General features: G+C 41.9%; 1 long non-coding RNA gene across 1 annotated transcript; it reads right to left on the reverse strand.

The window, feature by feature from the left end:
- Positions 1 to 368: 368 nt before the first annotated feature.
- LOC133388347 (uncharacterized) lies at positions 369 to 1,672 on the reverse strand. Its single transcript, XR_009763750.1, has 3 exons — positions 1,621 to 1,672; positions 887 to 1,031; positions 369 to 562 (listed from the first exon to the last, which is right to left on the reverse strand). It is a non-coding gene; the product is annotated as an uncharacterized LOC133388347 (long non-coding RNA).
- Between the last annotated feature and the right edge of the window lie 8,641 nt (positions 1,673 to 10,313).

Below are 10,313 nucleotides of genomic sequence, written 5' to 3' on the forward strand. Positions count from 1 at the left end.
TAACAGTAACATAGTATTTTTGTGCGCAATTTTTGTGCACCAGAACTGTATGATGAAATCCAGAGAAATGCATATTCTGCTTCGGAGTTGCATTCTGATCCACAAGCAAGTTCAGGATTGGCAAACTGAATCTGTCCACTGTAAAAAAACATACCTAATTAATTCCTCCTCTGTACCTTTTGGTGATCAAGACATTGTACTAGAATACTTGGTAACTTGTAATGCATTAGTTAGTTTGTTAAAATCCGAGATGAACTGAATCAAATTGCTGTTTTGGAGAAACATTTTCAGCAGTGTTGAAATGTGTCCCCACTTAAAAAAAAAAAATCAGCAAAGCCAGTGAAAGTGCTCACTTGTTCATTTCCATTGTCCAGGCTTGAACATTTGCTCTTATTCTTATTTGGCTGTCATGTAGCCAAATCTGATTGGCTACACAGTGTGTAGTGACATCAAACCATTTTTGCAGAATCCCTGATTGGCTGTGATTATCTGTTTGATTAATTCAGGAAGAAAGAACCAGTAACCAGAACGGAAGGGGCAAAAATGGTACCAAAGCAGCAAACTGCAGAAAAGAAAAACAACAGAAATTAACAGATTTGACAGAAATGGCTATTTCCCATTCCAAAATTACTACTTCCCTTGCCCAAATCAAAACAATATAATATTGTTTTATCACAGCTTTGGTTGAAACACATATATCTCCCTTGCACGCACTCATGCAGGTGTCACATACACCAACCTTTTGTATCCTGCCACTCTAGAGCAGCTGTACATGGTAATATCCTCCCCCCCCCGTTAGAATCACAGAATAGTACAGTTGGAAGGGGTCTGTAAGGCCATTGAGTCCAGCCCCCTGCTCAAGTCAGGAATCCAAGTTAAAACATACCTGACAGGTGGCTGTCCAGCTGCCTCCTGAATGTCTCCAGTGTTGGAGAGCCCACCACCTCCCTAGGTCATTGGTTCCATTGTTGTACTGCTCTCATAGTTAGGAAGGTTTTCCTGATGTTCAGTTGAAATGTGGCTTACTGTAACTTGAGACAAAAAGAGAGAGGCAAGCTCTGGTGCCGAGTAAAATTTATTGTAGTGCTCTACGCATTCTGGAAATACTTTCCTTCCTCAGGAGGTAAAAACATTCAAACAAACTCAAATTAATGTCATGGAGGCAACACCATGGTCTTAAACATCAGAGGAGTACTTTTAGAGACCATATTCTGTATAAATCACTTAAAAAACATTTTAAAAATTCTATGATATATCCCTAATCATTAACATCAGACTAGCATCTTGTAAAATCATACTGTATGGCTCAAATTAAACAGAATCTTGTAATAGCCATTATAAAGCAACTTAAACATAAAACTCTCTCATCCCCCCAGAAAAACACAAAGACATTGCCCTATACAGTAGGGCCCCGCTTATACGGCGGGTTAGGGACCAGGCCCCCGCCGTAAAGCGGAAATCGCCATAAAGCGGAACCCCATTGACTATAATGGGGCCATCGCACGAAAATGATGCGAAAACGTCACAAAAGAGCAAAAATCGGCTTTAAAATGGAAAGCTGCCGCATTAGCGGAACGCCGGGAAGAGAAGCGCCGGTAAACAGGGCGCTACTGTACTGACCTGTGGAACTATACTTCCTTGGCTCTGTCAAAGCAATGCAAATTCTTTATCCAACCCCGACACTGAATACAAACCAAACTTAAAGGCTTCTAGTAGCCATACTAAGTATATAAATCAGCTCAGCTGCACAATCACTGCATTTGTGAATTTTACTAATCCAGCTAGTACTTACAGTGACTAACTAGCATGTACAGTTGTTGCAGACAGTAAACCAAGTTTCATATAGAACCCTTGTTTCCTATTTTATTTAAACTCAGAAAAATCCAAATCCTCATTTAACTCTAGAGGTCCCAGATTTTTCAGAGAAATGATCCAGAATAACTCTCTCTTGCTGAGTAATCTGTCATTACCCACAACTCTTTCAGTGACCCAAAATGTTATATCATTTGGCTTATGTTGTTTCTCAACAAAGTGTCTGACCAACGGAGCACCCATTATTTCATGTCTTAAATTACAAAGATGTTCCCCAATTCTGAATTTTAATGGTCTCGATGTCTTCCCAACATAAATCCGATTGCAGGGACAAGAAATCAGATAAATGACTTCTACAGAATTACAAGTAAAAAAATATTGGATTTGAATATGCTTTCCAGTGTTGGGATTGACATTTTTTTTTCTTTTGAGTAAACTTGCAGTATTAGCAGTGGCCACATGGATGGTGTCATGTTGGCTTAGATGTATGACAGATCGTTGATTGACACTTGTTATTGTCGCTCCTTACATATTCTGTATGGATCAACCAGTCCTTGGGATTTCTTGTTCTTTTAAATGCTACCATGGATTGTGTTGTTAGGCCTGGCTGATCCTGGACCAAATGCCAATTGGAGCAAATGGATGTTTGAAGTCTCTTAGTAATCGGATTGAATAGAATGATGCATGCTGTGCGGTTCTGCACTGTTCTTTTTTGAAGACTTAACAGAATGTCATGTTTATAGGCATTGGCTCTAATCATAACTGTTCTCACCACCTTAACAGGATATTCTCTATCATAGAAACGTTGTGCTAAAGATTGGGATTCCTGGATGTAATCTAGGTTTCTTGAGCAATTGCACTTTATTCTTAAGAATTGGCTATATGGTAGATTATTCTTAAAATGAGCAGGATGATAACTATCATACTTAAGAAAAGTGTTTCTATCAGTAGGTTTGTTATAAATGGTGGTAATTAAACTCTTTATGGATTTTTTGACTATGATGTCTAAAAAAATGACCTGTTCAATGCTGCAAGTTGTCTCAAAACTAAGATTGGGATATTGAACATCAGTCCATGGAAAAAAATCCCTCAGCTCATTGTTTGTGCCTCGCCAAATCATGAATATATCATCTATATATTGTAGCCATGAGATTATATTTCTACCATGTGGATTGTTAGAAAAAATGAATGAAATTGAAATATTACTTTCAAAAACAAGGTACTGCACATCAGGATTTACAATCGAAATATATACGATATATATATGTGCACTTAGTTTCTTTTTCCTAGGTGTAGAACTTTGCACTTATTCCTGTTAAATTTCATTCTGTTATTTTTAGCTCAATGCTCCTGCCTATCAAGATCACTTTGAATTTTGTTTCTGTCCTCCGGGGTATTAGCTATCCCTCCCAATTTTGTATCATCTGCAAATTTGATAAGCATTCCCTGCACTTCCTCATTCAAGTCATTAATAAAAATGTTGAAGAGCACTGAGCCCAGGACTGAGCCATGAGGGAGCCCAGGACTGAGCCATGGGGTACCCCACTCGGTACCTCCCCCTGGTTTGAGAAGAAACCCTGGAGAAACACTGTTTGAGTACTATTCTGTAGTCAACTGTGGATTCACCTGATAGTTGTTCCATGCAGCCCACATTTAGCTAGCTTGCTAATCAGAATATCATGGGGTACTTTGTCAAAATCTTTGCTAAAGTTTATTTATTTATTATCATTATTTTTACCCCGCCCTTTTTCCAAAACTGGAACTCACGGCGGCTTCCAGATAAAAGCACACATATAATTAAAAACATACAAAAGTCTAGATTAAAATCAAATTAAACAATTTACAGTATTAAAACCATTCATACATACAGTTAAAATAATTCAAACTCAGTTTAAAATAATACAGTTAGGCAACAGCAATGCCGCACCCTTCAAGACCTGTCCTTAACAGCTTTCAGTTCCAAAGGTTTGTTGAAATAAAAAAGTCTTTGCTTGCCGATGGAAGGACTGCAAGGAGGGGGCCATTCTTGCTTCCCTAGGAAGGAAGTTCCAAATCCTCAGGGCAGCCACCGAAAAGGCCCTATCTCGCATCCCCACTAGCCATGCTTGTGAGGATGTAGGTATTGAGAGAAGGGCCTCTCTTGAGGATCTCAGGGCCCGGGCAGGCTTATATAGGAAGATACGGTCTGACAGATAGCCTGGACCTAAGCCATATAGGGCTTTATAGGTCATCACCAGAACTTTGAATTGTGTCCGGAAACAGAGTGGCAACCAGTGGAGCTTTTGTAACAGGGGAGTCGTATGGTCCCTGTAACCAGCCCCAGTTAACATTCTGGCTGCAGCACACTGCACCAACTGAAGTTTCCGAACAGTCTTCAGAGGCAGCCCCATGTACAGCGTGTTAGAGTAATCTAAACGGGATGTAACTAAGGCATGTGTCACTGTGGCCAGATCAGATGGTTCAAGGAACGGGCGCAGTTGGCGCACTAATCTTAATTGTGCAAAAGCACTCCTGGCCACCACAGAAACCTGGGCCTCCATATTTAAAGCTGAGTCCAGGAGCACACCCAAACTGTGAACCTGCGTCTTCAGGGGGAGTGTAAACCCATCCAGCACAGGCTGAATCCCTATTCCCTGATTTGCCTTTCGACTGACCAGGAGCACCTCTGTCTTGTCTGGATTAAGCTTCAATTTGTTCGCCCTCATCCAGTCTACCACTGATGACAGACACCGGTTTGAAACCAAGACAGCTTCCTTGGAGTTAGGTGGAAAGGTGATATATTATGTCCACAGCATTCCCACAGTCTACCAGGGAGGTTACCTGACAAACATGCCGCCCTGGGCTCCTGCTGGGAGGAAGGGTGGGATATAAATCAAATAATAAATAAATAAATAACTACACATTGTGTGTTCCATAGTTAAACTATGGAATTTGCTCCCATGAGATGTAATGATGGCCACCAACTTAGAAGGTTTTAAAAGAGGATTAGAAATATTCATGGCATTTAAACCTATCAATGGCTACTAGACAAAGAGAGAATACTTTTGAATGGCAGTTTGCTGGGAATCACAAGTCTGGATGAAAGCATTGTTGCAGTTAGGTCTTGCTAGCTAGCTTCCCATTGGCAGCTGGGTGGCCATTCTGAGAACAGAATGCTGGACTAGATGCACATTTGGCCTCATCCTGCAGGGCTGTTCTTATGAGTGATTAGTGAGACTTAGAGATACTGACATGTCTGTTGTTAGCTTTTGGTAGTGACGTTTGAGGCCAGTTTTTGTCACTACCTGTTTATTGTGATCTTCATCCATTCTTTCCTGATCTGGGACCCACTTGCTGGTGAACTGGTTCCATGTGATAGTCTGAACTTGGTTTGGCATCTGATTTCACAAACCTGGGATAAACCCTTATACTGACAAAACAATTGATAATATCAAGGGAAATAAAATATTTTTAGGCAGAACTAAGAAGCAAGCATCAACAGCAGATGCAACAGTGCAGTGCTTCATGTGCACCATATGGAGGGGGAAGAATTCAAAAAGAGATTCAAATACCTAAGTCTTGCAATACATTAAATTGAATCTGGAAAGTTTAGAAACTGGTCCATGTGAAGCTGGTTAATTCCTGTAGTTATTTCATACAGATAGCCCTTATTTTTTTGTTCTACCCTGCAGGCTGCTGGAATGATACTTAAATCATTGAAGAGAACCCCTAAAAGCTGCAGGCTCTGTTATCATTTTGCCTAAATGGAAAAAGCCATTTTGCTTCAGATATGTCACTTTGCAAGCAAAAGACACATTCAAAACACAAGGGAGGAAAACAGCTTCAGTATGGTTTGAGAAAATGTTTTCCAATATATAAAGATACCCAGGCACCTGGTTGGCCACTGTGAGAACAGAATGCTGGACTAGATGGGCCACTGGCCTGGTCCAGCAGGCTCTACTTATGTTCTTATGTTCTTAGAAGACCTCTTGGTTGCCAGGCCCAACCTCCAAGAGGTCTTCTGTATCTTTAAAAGTTGTGGAGGAGGGAGGGAGAATTCCACCTTGTGGTTTTTCCCAGTACAGAGTTGCAAGAACACCTCCACTTGGCTGACCTTCTCTTCTCCTAAAGATACAGGATCAGTCTCGGGCCATGGACTTGGCAACCCTAATCCTGATATAGATTGATGATAGAGAATAAGAATGCTGCATGGGTTATGTTTTCATGAACAGAAAATGAGGTAATGAACCTGTATCTTGACTACCACTTCAGATTGTAAGTCGGGGTTTACATGATGAAATGCACCCCATAGAAAAATAAACCAACTACTCTGGCTTGTATTCAACTAAGTCCAAATCTTCTGAGACCCATTGAAATTAATGAACCTAAGTGAGACTGCAATCCAATACATATCTATTCAGAAGAAAGCTACATTGGGTTAAATGGAACTTACTCCGAGGTAAGTGTGTATTGGATTGCAGCTATAGTCATGTCCATTAACTTTAATGGGTCTCCTCTGAGTAGGAATAGCATTGAATACCACCCATAGAACTCTAGTCAGGAAGGTTAGGTGAGAACTGTTAAGCATCTAGTTTTCTATGTCCAAGCTATGCTTTCTTTTTGTATGGAAGAACATTCAATCATAAGTCTGGACTCTAGGCAATCTGAACAGCTAGACAAAGATTTAACTCCTCATATGTTGTTTATTATACAGCCACAACAGTGTATATATACTATAGTCAGCATGGATTTTTCGCATACCACAATGTTAAATTGAAAATACCCCCATGCCATCCTGATGCTTCCCATAAGCTCATTTCAAAACAAAACCTTACAAAACATATAGTCCTGAACTCAGAAACACTTGCTTAACAACCTTCTAAATTTTCATGGCAATACACAAAACAGTCAGAGAGAATCGAGAGTTCAAAGTGTAAAATGAGAGAGAGAAACCCAGAGCCCTTTTTGACTTTTTTCTGTCAGAGTTCTCAAAATTTGTTGAAATTAATTAAAAATCAACCATGTTCACATAGCCTGCCCAAGATGCATGTTTTCAACCTGCTATGTTTAAACCACTTCATTTAAGGAAAGGTGGGGATGGTCAATTAAAAACATAAAGCACCTAGAATTTTGCTAGAATATATTTCACCTCCTACTGTTTTATCTTGTGCAAAGTGAGACTCTCCTCATGTCCACTGGAGACTATTCTGCAGAATAGTCAGTGCTATTATTCCACAATCGTTTTTGGTGTTTTTTAGGGTATATAGAGGGCAGGAAGGTGATGGGAGCAGGTAGGAGAGGAAGGGGAGGAGAAGGGCAGGTTTGATCATTTGCCTGTTTATTGAGTTCAGTGTGATTTACTCCCATGCAGTCCTGCTTAGGATAGGTAAAACTGACTGGGGTAAAGGAGGGAGGGCTGGAGTGGGCAGGGGAGGAGGAAGAAGAAAGAGGGGAGGGGAGGAGGAAGGCAGGAGATGAGAGGAGAAGGAAGGGAAAGGCAGGTCTGATCATTTGCATGCTTATTGAGTTCAATGGGATTTACTCCCATGCAATCATGATTAGGGTACATAAAACTGACCATGGGGAGTATAAGGGGGAAGGGAGAGGAAAAGGAAGGAGAAAGGGAGGGGAGAGGGGAGCAAAGGAAGAGGAAGGGAAGAGGCAAAAGGGAGGTGATGGGAAGGAGGAGGAGGGGAAGGCAAGTTTGATCATTTGCATGCTTATTGAGTTCAATAAGATCTACTCCTGTGCAAGCATGCTTAAGATAGTTAAACATGACCATGGGAAGGGGAACGGGGAGGGGAGGGAAGGGGAGGGGAGGGGGAAAGAGGAGATTGGAAGGGGAGTGGGAGGGAGGAGCAAAGGAAAGGGGAGGGAAGGGGCAAGAGGGAGGGGAAGGAGGGAGGAGAAGGGTGTGTGGGTTTGATCATTTGCATCCTTTTTTAGTTCAATGGGATTTATTTCTGTGCAATCATGTTTAGGATAGGAGAAACTGACCTGGGAGAGGGACAGGGAGGGGAGGGGAAGAGATTTGGTGGGTGGGCACTGGGCAGAGGGGAAGCCATTTCCTTTTCAAAATGAAAACATTGTGAACAGTATCATTGCTTTTAAGGGTTTCCCTTCCCTTTTTATTCTACAGCAGGCACATGTAGAATGCTCAGTAAGAACCAACTGTCAGCGTTCTAAAAGCCAGACTCCCAGTGCTTGCCTACTCAGTGGGCCACACCCACAACAGACCTTTATTTCACTTCAATTAGTCATGGCTTCCCCCAAAGAATCCTGAGAAGTGTAGTTTGTGAAGGGTGCTGAGAGGAGACTCCTATTCCCCTGACAGAGCTCCAGTGATGAGAGTGGTTTAATAGTGAGCAACTCTGACTGAAGCTCTGTGAGGGGAACAGGGTGTCTCCTAGCAGCTGTCAGCATGCTTCACTAACTACACTTCCCAGGATTCTTTGGGAGAAGCCATGACTGTCTAAAGTGAAATAAAGGCCTTGTGTGGATGTGGCCAGGGACCTCTTTGGATTAAATTTGGGTGGGAGGCTACATGTGCCTGCTGTAGAATAAAAGGGGCAGGGGAAATGCTGAAAAAGAATGATACTTTTCACAATGTTTTCCTTTTGGAAAGAAAAAGGGCTTCCCCTCTGCCCAGTGCCCACCCATCTAATCTCCAAGGCACATGTTACCAAATGCTTCCAAGCTACAAAGGAAGTGGACTGGACTCTGAAAGAGCAACCCAAATTGTGTTTGCATTTTGACAAATTTGTAGGGCAGTACAATATTTCAGAGAGGAGGTCAGGTCTCTTGCTCCCCTGGTGCATTCACTATAGCTGCCCAATTTCCCTGCTTTTTAAAGTTTGATAGAAATATCTGTTGGCTATTCTTAACCCACAAGCTTTTTTTAGCCATTTGTGAATGATAACTAGGCTGTAGCACATAGTTGGAGTACTTGTGCCCCTTCTGTGCCCTTACTGACCTACAACTGCCATAATCCCTGACTAAAAGAGGAATATTTGAATCTGGGTTCCACTGGAGATGAAATTCATCCATGTCATCCAAGAAGTCCCAGGAAAATTGGGGGGGGGGAGAGGAGAGAAAGAAGGATTTTATTATATGCAACTTTATTTCTATTTTATTTTTTGCAATTGGATAAAATAACTCTCTTGATTTCTTAAAGAGAAATTAACAGCAGAAATACTAAAGCAAGCCATAAAAAGGCATGGAGTCATTTAATATCCAGATCTGCAAGGGATGTAAACGGAAAGGTACTAAGTTCCTTTATCCATGCTGTGCATAAGACTTACAACTGAGGTGGCAGACAAATGCATACCTGGAGCCACACAGAGGGGAAAAGAAGGTGTCAGGTGTGTTCCAGCCAGGCAGCAGGTGCCAGATGAGCAAAGGGTAAGCATCCCTCCTCCCACTTGCGACTCCCCCCACTACAAATTACCACTCCAATATCTCTTTGTAAAAGAGAAGCAGTACCCCAGGATTCTAAATTACAAATGCAAAAGAATGTACAGTTCTGCTCTGTGTAGGTAGTTTATGCATTTTTCCCTATTTGAATGCACTTGACATTGGTAAATGGATATTTTTGCTAACAGTTTGTTCACTGGAGAACTTTTGCTAGCTGGATAACGAAGCCTGCTCCACTGGCAAACCTGTGAAGTGTGCTTATCTGTAGCTCAGATCTGTACCTAGCATGGCTTCCATGTGCATTGATCTGCAAGTTCTTTTATTAACCTCTCAACCTTAGCTAAGTCCTAGCAGACAAACTGCTTCCTTTGAGCAATGGCAAGGAGGCAACTGCCCAGATGGTGTAGCTGGAAAACCTTCTCAGTTTAAGGGCCAGCCACTGATTGTCCTGGAACTTGACAAATCAATGGAGGATCCACATGCTGCCTTTCTCTAATCCCTGACATATGTCGATGTTCAAATATGACACGATTAATTAACATATATTATTGACAGCTGGATCTGGGCCTCTCTGTTGCCAAAGGGTACTTGTGTTGTTGTTCAGTGAAGGGCAGAGGGGCAACCTGCAAGCAAACCTCTATTTTCCTCTGTGCTTTCCTTCTCAGAATTAAACTCGGCTCTGGCCTGATTGTACATGAACCTCTTTTAAACAAACACTTGTTGTGGCTGTTTGTTTGTTGTGCAATGCTCTCCTCAGTGCTTCATCCCAAAAGGGTGGCTGGCAACTTCTTTGGCCTTTGGGCCAAACCTGTCAGCAGTGTTAGATCAAGTCTCATCAGGCTTTCCCCTGGTTGCACTTTCTCTACACTCTTTTGTATCTGAATTCCCCTCATAGGGCTGACAGCAAGCACATGAGAAGCTCACCCCCACCCTTTCTTTGCAGCAGTTGTGGAGAAAAGAAATGGATTGGCTGCCTGGGATAGTCTCAAAGTGACAGAGAAATATGTCCATATAATCCTTCAGCTTTCCTGCTTCCCCTCTCCTGGAAGAAAAAGGGATGTGGAAATACAGAGGTGGGAGCAATGGTGGCTGGTCCGTTAGGGCAAGTG

The sequence above is a fragment of the Rhineura floridana genome, chromosome 7 (genome assembly GCF_030035675.1).
Source record: "Rhineura floridana isolate rRhiFlo1 chromosome 7, rRhiFlo1.hap2, whole genome shotgun sequence".
Taxonomy (NCBI): domain Eukaryota; kingdom Metazoa; phylum Chordata; class Lepidosauria; order Squamata; family Rhineuridae; genus Rhineura; species Rhineura floridana.